This window comes from Rhinatrema bivittatum, chromosome 13 (assembly GCF_901001135.1).
Source record: "Rhinatrema bivittatum chromosome 13, aRhiBiv1.1, whole genome shotgun sequence".
In the NCBI taxonomy this organism is placed as follows: domain Eukaryota; kingdom Metazoa; phylum Chordata; class Amphibia; order Gymnophiona; family Rhinatrematidae; genus Rhinatrema; species Rhinatrema bivittatum.
Window position 1 is genome coordinate 55,355,434 of NC_042627.1, and position 14,903 is coordinate 55,370,336.

Sequence of the window (14,903 nt, forward strand, 5' to 3'; positions counted from 1 at the left end):
ATGTGTCTATTTTAGAACATGCACTCGTGAACACGCGCATATTAAAAAATTGGCTACGAGAATCCCGTCTCAGTCGCATAAGGGGGGGGGGGTGGATTTTAGTAGGTATCTGCGGGAATGCAATAAGCCCAATTCCCTCTTCCCTCCCAGTTTGCCCCTGTAAAGGTGCAAACTCCCTAAACCCCCTTCCTAACCTGCCGCCCTTTTACCTTACCAGCCCCGACCCCTAAAACCTCACGGACGACCCTAGAATTTTTTGTTTTAATACTTACCTGCAGTCCAGAGCAGCAGCAGGTTACTTGGTTGTCGGGTCCCGGCACACGCTTGTGCACTGATGGTGCTGTCCCGCCCCAGTAAGACAAAAAAGGTGTTTAAATGATGCCAGTGTGCTGAAGATGTCATTTGAAGGAATTGATCCTGCACTATCGTCAGTTGTACATAACTTGGGAGTCCAGTTGGATTGTGAATTAGCTATGAAAGATTCTACATAGGTTTTAGCAGATTAACTTTGCTGAAGTTCTGTAGTGATTTTTTAAAATTTATATTATTTATTTATTTAACACTTTTTTATACCGACCTTCATGAATGAGTAATTCATATCAGATCTGTTTACATGGAACTAAGGGGGCTAGCTAAATAACCAAATAACAAAAGGCAGAAGGCAAAGTTACAAATAACAAGGAAATCGAACTTGGGAGGCTAAGGTAGCCGGGAAGTAGAGTAAAGCATAACTAGTGGAAGAATATATATATATATATTGAGACCAGATATAGCGTCTGGTCAGTGGAGTGAAGTCTGTTGAGCGGTATGATGGAATATTGCAAATCAAGGAAAGGCTTGGAGGAAAAGCCAGGTCTTGAGCTTTTTTCGGAAAGTTAGAGGACAGGGTTCCAATCTGAGGTCAGACGATAATTTGTTCCAGATGGTAGGGCCAGCTGTAGAGAATGCTCATTCTTTGGTTGAAGTCAGACGCGTGGCTTTAGTTGGAGGGACTTTTAGGGTACTTTTATATGCTTCTCTGATGGGTCTTGCGGATGTGTAGAGTTTGAAAGGGATCTGAAGGTCTAGTGGTAGATGATTGTGGATGGTTTTGTGGATTGTGGTGAGTGCCTTGTGCAAGATTCTGTATTTTATTGGTAGCCAGTGCAGGTTTCAGAGAATGGGGGTGATGTGCGTTCCCCGGTTGGTGTTGGTTAAGATTCTCGCGGCTGCGTTCTGGAGCATCTGTAGCGGTTTTGTGGCGGAGATGGGGAGTCCTAAGAGGAGAGCGTTGCAATAGTTGGTTTTGGAAAACAGTGTTGACCGGAGAACTATCCTTCAAAATGAAGGTCTTGGAAATGAAGAAGGGATTTGAGTCTCTTCAAAACCTGAAGCTTATAGAAACAGTCTTTAGTGGTGGTGTTAATGGAATCCATGCACATTGCTTTGGATTTTTGTACGGTTCAACTTTTATTTTTTACTTTTAGATTAAAAGCAACATATGAGAATAAACTCCATATTGATCCTAGAGGTCCATGTTCTGGAAATGTTTAATCTGCTGGAAGTCAGATGCATATAACTTGCAACATCAAGCAGTATTCTCAGATAAATGCTTTGATAGCCATTATAAATGATCCCCTGAGGAAACTGAGTTTTCTCGGTGAAACAAAGTCCTTGTTGGGTTATAAGGCTACAACTGGAAGATTTATAACCCGCTGGAATATTTTATTATTGGTTTACTATTTTCCAAGAAAATAGGCTACAAGATTATACAAATGATGGGCATTTAACAAGTCAGAACATTTATTCTATACTATTTTCTAAGAAAAGTGATATTTGGACTAGTGTAATTTCACATTTTTTGAGTAAGATGTGAATATTTTTGATACACATGGATGAAAGCACTCCATGGTTATATAAACTTCTTCCCACCATATAAAATAGAATAGTTTTGATTCCAAATGCAGAATTACATTGACTCTGCAAATTTATTGGGTGATGAATCAAGCCTTGATAGAGCTCTAACGCATATTAAACAGAGAATATCGCGTGATATATGCAATATTTTACATGGCCCTGCCCAGATTCCCACCCTTATTACAATGGGCCGATTTGCATGCATGAATGTTGCAAATCCATGCAAAGCAGCTCATTAATAGGCAATTCCATGTTAATTTATTGTGGCCTACTTAGAAAGTGGTCGGCTTCAATAAATTAACACCACCTCCTGAAGTAGCGTTAAATCTAATGTTGGAGCCCCAGGATCCTAATGCGGGTCCCGAGGCTCTTGTGCTAGATTTAAAGGGACATTCTGAAAAAAAAAGTGCCACGGCATAAGAAACAAAGTTGAGTGGAGGTCAAGGCTGACCCCCTACTCACCCCGGGGCTACCACTTGAGGTGGCAGCCAAAAGTTTAAAAAACAATAGTGTTGCAGTGATGGACCACCCACCCCTACCCTCAACCCTGTCTTTAATAAATAAATGGCCCCCCACCCCTCCTTTCCATTGAAATAAGGGATGCCATGTCCCCCCCCCCCCCCCACTGGAATAGTCAACCAAAATCATTGGGGTAGAGTGCCGCCTCTTAATCAATTAGCCTTGATGCTTGTGAAGCAAATGCAACATCTTGCTCTGCTTGGATGGCAGGGGGAATTGGTTTCAGATAATAGCCAATGCTGGGCCCTGACTTTTATGGTCCTGGGTACTGATATGCAGACATTATGGACAAAGCACAGGACTGCTTATACAGCCAACTCCAAATGCAAAGCATTGTCTGAATTATCATGAAGGCTGCTCATCCTTTAAAAATTTCACTAGGAATAATTTTGTAATAGGTTTGACAAGTTGCTTGGTTTGGATTGTGAATATTGCTACCCTTAACATAAGGCTTGGGAGTAACCTGCACCGAGTGACAGTTTCTACATGGGGATGGCATGGGGATGGCAATTACTACCATAAGAAACCATAAGAAACTTGCTGGGTATTTGGTCTTTTTCTGCCATCATTACTATGTTACTATGAGAAGTATGCATGTAGAAAAACATTTCAAGGGTATCTTAGGGAAGAGTTTGGAAATGCATGCAGAGTTATATGTTTTAGAAACTGAATATATGCATATATCATCAAACAAGGGTGCACGCTTTCACGCCTGCTAATCAAATCGTGGAAATTAAATCTGACATCTCTTTTGTCTGCAGTTTTTGGGTGGAGAGTCTGAGCAATTACTGGAGTATGTAGTGAAATGGTGGAGGATTTGTGTTAATGGATCAGCTGGTGGAGGTCTCAACAAACTGGTGCTTGGAAATAAATGCACAAGTCAATATTTTCATAAAGAAGATATGTGCATATATCAGTCAACTTCAAAAATACCTGCCTTTATGCATAAACTGAGGGTTATTATGCACACATCACAATTATTTAATGCATAAAATATATGCATGTACTTTTATCAATTAAGTGCATATACTATATGCATCCCTTCATTAAAAAATGTGCATGTACTGAAGCATACATATATACTTATAGGACAGTGATAAGTTGTATTTTATAAATGTCTCAAGACTCTCATTGCATAGTTTCTAAAATCCAGGCAAATGCAGGCTATTGAAAATTACCCTCCTCATATATTTAAATATTTTTTAAATGTCCCTATAGGGATGTGAATAGTTTTTTTATGATTTAAAAAAATCGTCCAATATTTTTTAAATCGTCAAAAATCATTAGAGTGCGCGATACAATAGAAATCCCCCGATTTATCGTGAAAAATCGTTAATGGGTTAGTGTCCACTAACGGGAGTTATTTGGGGAGAGGGCGGGAAAACCGGCACACCAAAACAACCCCTAAATCCACCCCGACCCTTTAAAACTAAACCTTTACCTTCCCCCACCCTACCGAACCCCCCAAAACTTTTTACGAGTACCTGGTGGTCCAGTGGAAGCCCCGGGACCGATCTCCTGCTCTCGGGCCGTCGGTGCCATTTTGGCTGCCACTAATAAAAATGGCGCCGATGACCCGATAAAAAAAAACCCTCACCGACCCTTTAAAAATTACCCCTTTGCTTCCCCCATCCTCCTGAACCCCTCCAAAACCATTTTAAAATTACCTGGTGGTCCAGTGGGGGAGCGGGGAGCGATCTCCCGCTCTCGGGCCGTCGGCTGCCACTAATAAAAATGGCGCCGATGGCCCTTTGCCCTTACCATGTGACAGGGTATCTGTGCCATTGGCCCCTGTCACATGGTAGGAGCACTGGATGGCCGACCATCTTGTGCACACTGGCAGTCAGCTGGCGCACACTGGCACAGCATCTATTAATTAATTAATTAATTAATTAATTAATTTCATGAGTTTTATATACCGTCATTTGGAAACGTCAAAATAATGCCATCATAACGGTTTACAAAATAAGGTTACAGGGATAAGGGGGGTTAAACAAGGGATGCAAAGTACAAACTGTTATTAAGCATAGAGGATAACATGTGTAAGGATTTAGTTCAGTTTTTTGTTTCATTTCTTATTTATGAAAACCTAGATTGATGAATTTCATTTATTTATTCATGAGGTTGGATTGGAGCGTGAAGTTGTTGTGTTGTTCATTGGGCGAGTTGGTATGCTTTGCTGAACAACCACGTTTTTAACTCCTTTTTGAAGGTTTTTAGGTTTTCTTGAGTTCTGAGCTTAGTCGGTAGGGAGTTCCAAAGTTTTGGGTTACCAAGGGAGATTGCTCTTTTTTTGGGTTGAGGTGAGTTGATTTGAATGTGTTGGTGGTGTTTTTAGGAGTCCCTTATTTGCTGATCTAAGGTTTCTGCTTGGGGTATGTAGTTGTATGTAGGGGCTTAGCCAATTTTCTTGTTCTTCATATATAATTTTATGTAGGATGGATAGGACTTTGTATTCAATCCTGTATCTTATTGGTAGCCAATGAAGTGAAATAAGTGTTGGGGTGATGTGGTCATGCTTTTTTGCTCCTGTGAGGATTCTTGCAGCTGTATTCTGCAGGATCTGGAGTGGGCGAATGGTGTTTAGAGGTAAGTTGAGAAGAGAGTTGCAGTAATCTATGTTGGAGAAAATTAATGGCCCTACCCCCTGGCCCACCCCTTTTCTTTGGCCCAGCACTTCTGCACGTATCAGGGGTTATGTGCGTGGCTGGGCCCTTTCAAAAATGCACGCAGAGCACACAGGGCCCAGCCACACACACAACCCCTGAATTTTACACATGCAGAACTTCCAAAATTAGGGCTTTAGCGGTGAAACAAATCAAACACATGGATGCACAAATGCACATCCCTATTACAATTTCTTAATCGCCTAAGAGGGTAATACTAGGCGATTTACAAAATTAACATTTCATAATAAAACATTCATTACATAAAATAATAAAACATAATTAAAATAAAGAGCACAGTATAAAACATATCTAGTAAAACAACTTAATACATGAATATATAATAGACATGGACTATATCAAACTAATAACATAAAAAAACCTGCTAGAGCCTTCCAATTATAAACTGCTAGGTGTTAAGCATTAAAACCAATAGTAGGCCTGCTTTAAAAAAAATAAGTTTTGAGCATCGATTTAAACTATTTTAAATAATCCAACTGCCTTATTTCTTCAGGTATGGAGTTCCAAAGCATTGGGGCAGTGACAGAGAAGCCACAGGCTTGTGTCATGGATAGATGTGCCTGAATAAAGTCTTACCAAAGACTTATACGGAGGTAATATCACCTCCTTTTAGCTATTCTTTTCCCTATGCACCCATGCATTCTTTTGGCTTTTGCTGTTGTCTTATATCTGTTTGGCTACCTTAAGATCATCTTGTTTTATGCATGGAAAATATTCACCCCATACTGTCTTGCTCCTATGAGTAAATTGCGCCCGATGGCGCGCCATCACCCGACCCGGGGGCTGATCCGGAGGCCTCGACCACGCCCCCAGGCCGGTGCCACGCCCCCGGGCCCGCCCCCGAAACGCCATGTCAATCAAGGCCCGCCCCTGAAACGCCGCATCACGACATGCCCCCGACACGCGCCTCCATGCAAGCCCCGGGACTTACGCGCATCCCGGGGCGCGCCGAGCCTATGCAAAATAGGCTCGGCGCGCGCAGGGGGGGTTTGGGGTAGGTTTTCGGGGGGTACGCGTGTATCGTACGCGCGTACCCCTTTGAAAATCTACCCCAAAGTGAACTCTGTTTACCACTATCCTTTGTATCCTCTGACTCAATCAGTATTTAACCCATTCAGTCGCTTTAGGACCCATAGGTAAAGCACTCAGCATTTAAATATCTTCTATGCAGAGGCATGCCAAAGGCCTTGCTAAAATCCATCTTTCACTCTTCCTTGATCTAACCTTTTGGACATCCAGTCAAAGAAATTGATTATATTTCTCTGACAAGACCTGCCTCTAGTAAAATATGTTGCCTCGTATCTATTAATCCATTGAATTATAGAAACTGTACTATCATTTGTTTTAGCAGTCATTTCATTATTTTACTCACTACCAACGTCAGATCAAATGGCCTGTAATTTTCATACGCCTCCTTACTTTCACTTTTGTGAAGTGGAACCACATCTGCTGTGCTCAGTCCTTTGGAGCCATCTTGATTCTATAGAGTTGAAAAGGTCAGACAGCAAAGCTGACATAATTTATTTAAGTTCCCTTAATACCCTCAGATGTATCCCATCTGGCCCTATTAATTTATCTTTTAGTTTTGCTAGCTCCTTGCAAATACAGTCTTCTGAAAATTGAATTACTCTATTTGTGGCAGTTTGTTATCCTACTCCAAGCCCTTCCTCAGTGAACATTGAACAGAAATATTTTTAAGCAATTCTACTTTCTGCTCATCAGCCTCTACATCTTGAATCTTACGATCCTATTTTTGCACTTCCTCCTGTCACTAAGATATCCAAAAAATGTCATCTGCCTCTTTTACTGTATTAGCTATTTCTTCCATTTGCACTTTGCACTTGCCAGCACTTAATTTTTCTGGATATTGTTTCCTGTCATCCTCTTTCTGCAATCACTTGTAGTGTTTTCCACTTTTCAGTCACTTTAGAAAACCACAATGGGCTTTTTATCCCTCTTACCTTTATTTACTTTCTTAACAAAAAGATTTGTTGCCTTTCCAATATCTCCTTTTAGTTTTTCTCAGTGATCTTCTACTTCCTCTAGCTTATCCCGTTCAGTTAATGACACATTGAGGTAGTCCCCTAACTTAATAAAGTTAGTCATACTGAAATCCAGAACCTTTTCTTTTGAATGAACACCAGTTCTTCTGCTCTGATATTGAACCATACCATCCTGTGATCACCCGCTATGACATCAGAAACACTCCCTATTTGTGGGCATCAGGCCCAGTATTGCCCTCTCATGTGTCGATTCTGTTACGAGTTGACAGAGTGGTTCTTCCTGCAGGCAATCTATGGCTTCCCTATTTCTAGGCAATATTAATGAGTGGGCCTGAACAGAAAACCAACGTGGAGAAGGAAATCCCCAGAATCCTCTGCTTTTCTTTAGCCTGCCTGGGCTGAATGAACTCTAAGTGACTTTCTGAGCATGACTTGCAGAATTTCCCTGGATATCTACAAAGTCAGACAAGCTGGCACCAGAAAGGTGAGGCCTATTTATTGAGTCACAAAGAAGAAACCAACGGCGGGAGCTTCAGGCACTATTCTCAGGAGTTTTTATCAACACAGCCACAGATGTATTAATTACCTTGACCAGCAAGATTCTAACAGAACAAAAGACTACCTAGAGAGTGATTGGTAAATGAGCCCCACCTCCTGGGAAAACTAATCAGGGCAGTTCAGAGATAGTCATCATGTGGTTGGCATGAAAACCTATGTAAATGATTCTTTGGGCAGTCACGCAAGTCTAGAAGCTTCCACAATATTGTATGTTATCTATAAAAGAAGGATCACTTCCTGTATATGATGAGATGCTGGTGGACGGCATGGCATCAGCATCTCCCGGGAATACTTATATTGTTCAATAAAAGATTGTTTTACACTGAAAATCTAAGTATTCTTGTCTCCCTGGCCATAAGCGTCCTAAAAAATGGCATGGCGCTTAACAATATTGCAGTCAGGTTGTCCCAATCAACTTTTGGAAGTTTTAAATTATCTAGCAATAGTATGTCCCCTTTCATAGCAATTTTGTGAATGTCTTCAATTGAATCTATATCTATTTCTTCTGCCTACAAATGTTCCATCTCTTCTTTCCAGCTGAACCTATGGTGTCTCCTCCTTACTTCATAAGCCCAGTAATCTGTTGCTTCAATATTTTATATATTGCTCAGTTCCTCTACCCTATCTTCCTATCCTTTCTTCCATGAATTGATTATAGCCTGGTATAACTGTATCCCAGTAATGCCAGTATATATAAGTCAACCTCTTCCATGTCTGCATCTAGATCTAGTACTTTATTTCCTATACAGTGAGCATTGAATATAGTTTTCCACATGTTGTCCTATTCACCATTTCTCTATAAGTGTTTAAAGATTGTCTACCCATTTCCAATAATCCTAGTTTAAAGACCTTCTCAGTAAGTTTACACCCCATCTTCGACAGGTGGACCCCATCTGTGCTCAGAAGTCCTTGGAACTTCTTATATGTTCCAGGAAAACAAAATGCTCTCATTTACACCATCTTCACAGCCATTCATTCATCTCCAGAATGTGACATTTCCTGCCTAAGCTTTTATCCTTGACAAAGAGGAATAAGGAGAATACCACTACACCTATTTACCAAAGCCATGTAATCACTTTTGTGTGGTACCTTATAGTATCATTTTTGCCAAAATAAATGAACAACATTGTAAACCTAATGATTCTCAACAATCTTTTCACAATGCCTCAGATCTTAGAACCCAGTAGACATCACACCTCCTGGGACATTGTCTGGTCGGCAGATGGACATCTTTGTGCCACTCAGAAGTAAGTCACCAATCACCACTGTCCTCTGTTTCCTATGTTCAGTGATTGTTGAGCTTGTAGCTTTGGGGTTTACAAGTTTTGGTTCCTCTTCTTGCTGGGACGTTTCTCTCCCTCCATTTCCAGGACCGTATACAGGTTCCTCAACTTGAAGGAAAATGGAATCAGTGTGTAGGGTGTAGTGGTTATAATAATTTAGGTCCAGCTGTCACTTTGTGGTCTAGTTTCACCTTCTCTGCTTGAATTTTACCTGTTTGATTCCTCAATAAGTATTTCATCAATGTAGTCCTCATTCTTCCAGATGCTTCTCAACCTTGCCAACTCCTCTCTTAATTTTGGCACCTGTTTCCTGAGGAAGTCAACATGCAGACATCTTTCACATTGAACAGGTTCATCACCGAGGATCAAGATATCCATGTGGACCATGGACTTAAATGAAAATGGCTCTGTCCATGTTTAGAAGCTACCATTTATTTGGCTAACTGATAGGCAGGAAATGGATGTTTCAGGGAGGAGTTACTTATCTCATTAACTTAGCCAGATAAGTGCCGATATTTGGACTTATCTGGTTAAGTTAACTGGCTAAGTTAGACTTCTCAGTTGCAGGTCTAAAGTGTGTGAAGTCTTATCTGGCCAACTAGTTATTTTTCAAGGATATTCAGCAGCATAGCCATTCAACTTTGGTGGTGACAGTTTTGGTGATATGTTTCCCAGCCATTCTTCTGCTGTTTGAAGCTTTTGGTAGCTATTGAAAGAAATGGGAAAGACCAACCAGAGTCCTACTTTTTTCTCAGTTGCCCTTCAAGTAAATTCAGCTAGCCTGTGACATCTACCTTCCACCTCCACACTCAGAATCCCTCTTATTTTATTTATTAATTATTTTATTTATTTATTTATTTATCGTGTTTTGTATACCGTCATTCGGTTTCGCCATCAGAACGGTTTACAGAATCATGGAACAGTTTGTATAAACATCATCACAGCATTTTATCCTGTAGTGTAAGTTGCTAGTGTAAGTTGCTTACATATAATAGTTATTAATTGTAAGGCTCATTATATACAGTAAAGATCTTATATATATACTGTTGTTACATATAGGCTTGGGTTAATAAGTGAGGGAGAGGGGAAGTGTATAGGTTGGGTGAGATATTATACATTTGGATCTGTAACAGTAGGGGGTTTAACAATTTGAAGTGTCTTTCTGATGAAGTAATATATACTATATGAGGTTGGTTGGGTAACCCTCATGTTATTTCACTAACTGCTATTGTATTTTATTTATTGTCATTTTTTATTGCCATTTTTCATTGATATTTATTGTTTATTATTAATTATTTATTAATTGTTATTGCATTTATTTTCATTTATTAATTGTTATTTATTAATTGTTAGCATTGTTATATATATATATTTTCTCTGTTTCTTGGATTAACTATGTTCATTGTAAACCGCTAACTTGAAGCGATAGTTACTGTTCATTGTAAACCGGGGTGATATGTATATTATACAGCAACCTCCGGTATATAAATCCTTAAATAAAATAAATAAATAAATTATTAAGAGTTCTTTGGTAGATCTAGGGATGTAGCATTTTTCTTGTTGTTGGGTTGCGTGTGTACTTGGTGGGCTGGTTGGTTGAGTGAATCTGAGTAGGCTCTGGTGAACAGCCAGGTTTTCAGGTCTTTTTTGAACATTTTGATGCTTGGTTGCGTTCATATTCCAATTGGTATTGAGTTCCATAGTGTGGGGCTGGTGATGGATACACGTGTTGTGTTCAGTCGAGTAGTTCTTGCGTGAGGGATTTTGAGGAGGCCTTTATTCATTGAGTGTAGGTTCCGTTTTGAAGTGTATATTACGATGGATTTGCTTAGCCAATTGTTTTGTTGTCCTATGATTATTTTATGCAGGGTTGTAAGTACTTTGTATTCTATTAGGTATTTTATTGGGAGCCAGTGTTATGAGATGAGTGTTGGTGTGATGTATTCATATTTTTTTGATCCAGTCAGAATTCTGGCAGCTGTGTTCTGTAGGATTTGGAGAGGACGGATGGTATTGAAAGGTAGGCCAAGGAGTAGGGTGTTGCAGTAGTCTAGGTTGGAGAAGATGAGTAGTTGCAGGACTGTTCTGAAATCATTTTGTGTAAGGAATGGTTTAAGACATCTGAGTGTCAGTAGTTTGTGATATCCTTCCTTTATCTTGTTGGTTATATGGGTTCTGAAGGATAGTTCTTTGTCAATGGTGATTCCTAGATTTTGCGTGTGGGTGACAGGTGAGATTACTGTTTTTGGGTTTTCTGTTTTGAGCGGCTTCATGAGGGCGGGGTTGTTTTTTTTGTCTAGGATGATTAATTCAGTTTTATCAATGTTTATTATGAGTTTCAGGTCATTTAGTTGCTTTTTGATTTCCGAGAGATAGATAGCTAATATCTATCTCTTGTATGTATCTTCCAGAGTATTCTGTATAGGGACTAGTCTTTGTATATCGTCAGCATATAGGAAGTGGGTCAGACCAAGGCGTTCTAGTGTATGACAGATAGGGAGAAGGTATATGTTGAAGAGTGTAGCTCATACTTTATTCGAGAGGTTGTTGTTGTACATTACTTGGAAATTTCTATGTGATAGGTAGGAGGAGAACGATTTCAATGTATTACCAATGGTTCGTATTTCAGATAGTCTGTCGATTAGGATGGAATGGTTGACTGTGTTGAAAGCAGCTGATAGATCCAGGAGGATTAATAGGTAGCTATGTCCTTTGTCAAATCCTCTGAGCACTGTGTCATTTAGTGAGAACAGGACAGATTCTGTGCTTAAGTTTTTCCTGAATCCGAATTGAGAGGGGTGAAGAATGTTGTTCATGTCGAGGTAGTCGGAGAATTGGGTTTGGGTGATTTTCTCTAAGTCCTGTTCGCTCTCACTTCTTGCTTTCAAGTATGAAATGGTTTATCTTATCCTATACTTTTTTTGACCACAGTATGTGTTCATTTATCTATATTGTGGCTTCCCTTGTAGAATTGTATTGCTTAGGGTATAAAAGTAAACCAGACTAATACATATATGAAAGAAGATGTTACTAGTCAAACTCTGCTTTACATTTATTTAATATTGTTTATCTGTTTACAGATGACAAAAAATGTGATCTAAATCATTTATTCTACCCTACCTGGTTCAAAGCAATATTTTCTCCACACAATGACATGCAATGCTTTCTAATCTGTTTATATATGATTTATAATGGACTTGCAATTTCTTTAAATTTTAATCAGGATTTATTTTGCAGTTATTTTATGAGACCACTAATTGATTGCTGTTATGCACAATTATTTTCCCAGCCTCCCTAAATGGGCAGTACTCTATATACAAAATTTGAGTTAGGATTTAATTTGCTCGGATATTTTCACAGCATTAGTTGATTCCTTTTATATACATTTTCTTCTCGCCTCCTAATTGGGCAATAGTCTATAAATGTTGATTTGAGACAGAGTGGGTGGAAGTTGGGGTGCAGGGTGGTGGAAAAAAAAACCCAAACAAACAAGGAAAGAGCTCCTAAACTGAACTGTACTTCAAAACACAAGCAAGCAAGCAAGCTCCCCAAGACATACATTTCACGACACAGTCAATAATATACCATAAAGCTTAATCAAACTCCCCATCAGCAAATACAAAAGTTTAGTAAATTAGACAGACCCCAGTCTTGATCCAAAGCCAAAGTCCTGCTCTCATCAGCTCTTGCTTCAGCAGCAGTTTCCTCAGGAAATTGGTTCAAGAAAGAGAATTTATTGAATAATGATTATACCAAAAAACAGATTGGCTCACAGCTCTCAAGGATAAGATTTATATAACGCTTTACTAAAAAAAAAGTTCCTCATGAGGAATTGAATGCTTAATTTGGATACTGATTCTGAGAAGCAATACAAATTAAATGAATCAGTACCGAGTCAGTGGTGTACATTAATTTTAATAGCTCACAAGTCCAAAGATATTGTAGATTTCAGATTTGTTAATAATAGGGAGGGTAATTAATTTTCAAAGGCATTTTGTGGGTAAAACAGTGCTTTACCTGAAGACATGGCTTGTTATAAAATTGGCAACAAGAATAAAAAGGGTAAAAGAGTCCACACCCTAAATCAAATCCTAAAACAATACAAGGAGGGACCTCTGGAAACAGAGAAACACATTTTTGGTATCATATAATGTGCCAAATATTGTCAAAGATAGAGAATCCAATATGACAACCTGCAATGTGATAATCATCTACCTCAAACCACTCTGTTTTGTATATTTTCAACTATGCAAATGAATGAACTTCTTATCAATTGCTTGCCATTTCATTCCAATCAATATCTTAGACATTAAAAAGGTAATCCAGAAGAATATGTCTGAAACACAAAGGGGCTATTTTAAAAGGGTTACGCGTGTAATATACGTGCGTAACCCTTTAAAACCTCTCCTGCGCGCGCCGAGCCTATTTTGCATAGGCCTGGCGACAGGCACAAGCCCCGGGATGCACGTATGTCCCGGGGCTTGAAAAAGGGGGAGGGGCATGGGCGGGGCGGTCCGGAGGTGGGGTGGGGCGGGCCCGGAGCCTCCAGTCACAGCAGCCATTTGCCATTGTGCCCAGGAATTGCGGGCCGGCCGTTGGCCAGCGCGCGCAATCTACGCATGCCCAGAGGCAGGCGCAACTTCTAAGTTAAAGGTAAGGGGGGGTTTTAGGTAGGGTGGGGGGGCAGAAGGAAAGTTCACTCTGAGGCCTCTCCGATTTCGGAGAGGCCTCAGAGTGTTATAAAATCTACGCCCGCGTGTAGCTTTTAATATCTGCCCCAAAGTGAAACACAAATAAAGCCACTATTACACCTCCATGAACCTGCCTACCTGATATGCAGGTGAATTTACATGCCTAGGTCATGTATGCACATACGTTTGCCCAGACTGAGCGGAATCATTCCTGTGGGCAGGATTGGGAAGGAGAATTTGCATTTACATGCATACTTTTGCATATTCCAAATTATGCAGATATTTTTTCCTGGAAAAATCTGCACACAAGTTAGTAGCTGTTAATGTGTGCAATGAGATTTAGTGGAATAATTTTCAACGTGAACGTGCACACGTGTTTTGAAAACCTTACAAAGGAGAGACTGTTGCAATGGCTAAAAGTATGCATTTAGCATGGATGCTGTTTAAACACCATCTTGGAAGCCTAGACTAAAACAGTATCTTTAAAATGAGCATGTAGGTGCCCATACGGGCATGCTAGTCCAGCAGTTTGTGTCAAGGTCACCCAGATCCCTCTGGTTCTTCAGAGAGAGAGAGAGAGACTAGCCATAATGCCCTCATGCTAGATAGGTATTTATATCTCTATATGGGAGGCCCACCTAGTAACTCGAGGTGAGGTTTAGTTATTAGTGTGAAACTGATTGTGAAAAGAGGACCTTGAGAGACTGAGCACCTAAATGGCAGATGAAATTTAATGTGGACAAGAACCGATCGATGATTGTAGGAAAGAATAACCCAAACTATAGGTACACAATGCTGGGTTTCATATTAGGCATTACCACCCAGGAAAAAGGATCTTGTAACCATTATGGAAAATACTTTGAAATTCTTGGCTCAAGGGATGGTGGTGGTCAAAAAACAAATAGAATGTTAAATATTCTTAGGAAAGGACCTTGAGTACTATCAGGTGAATTTTCAAAGGAGTTTTACACGTAAATGTAACATACTATCATGGCAATTTTCAAAAGCCATTTAAGCGCATAATATGCACTTACACAGGTAAATCCTATGGACAAGGTTTTTCATGGGTAATGATTCAGATGGACTGAATCAAATCACAGTGAACCTAGAAGATGTGGTAGGCCTGATTGACAAACTGAAGAGTAGTAAATCACCTGGACCGGATGGTATACACCCCAGAGTTCTGAAGGAACTAAAAAATGAAATTTCAGACCTATTAGTAAAAATTTGTAACCTATCATTAAAATCATCCATTGTACCTGAAGA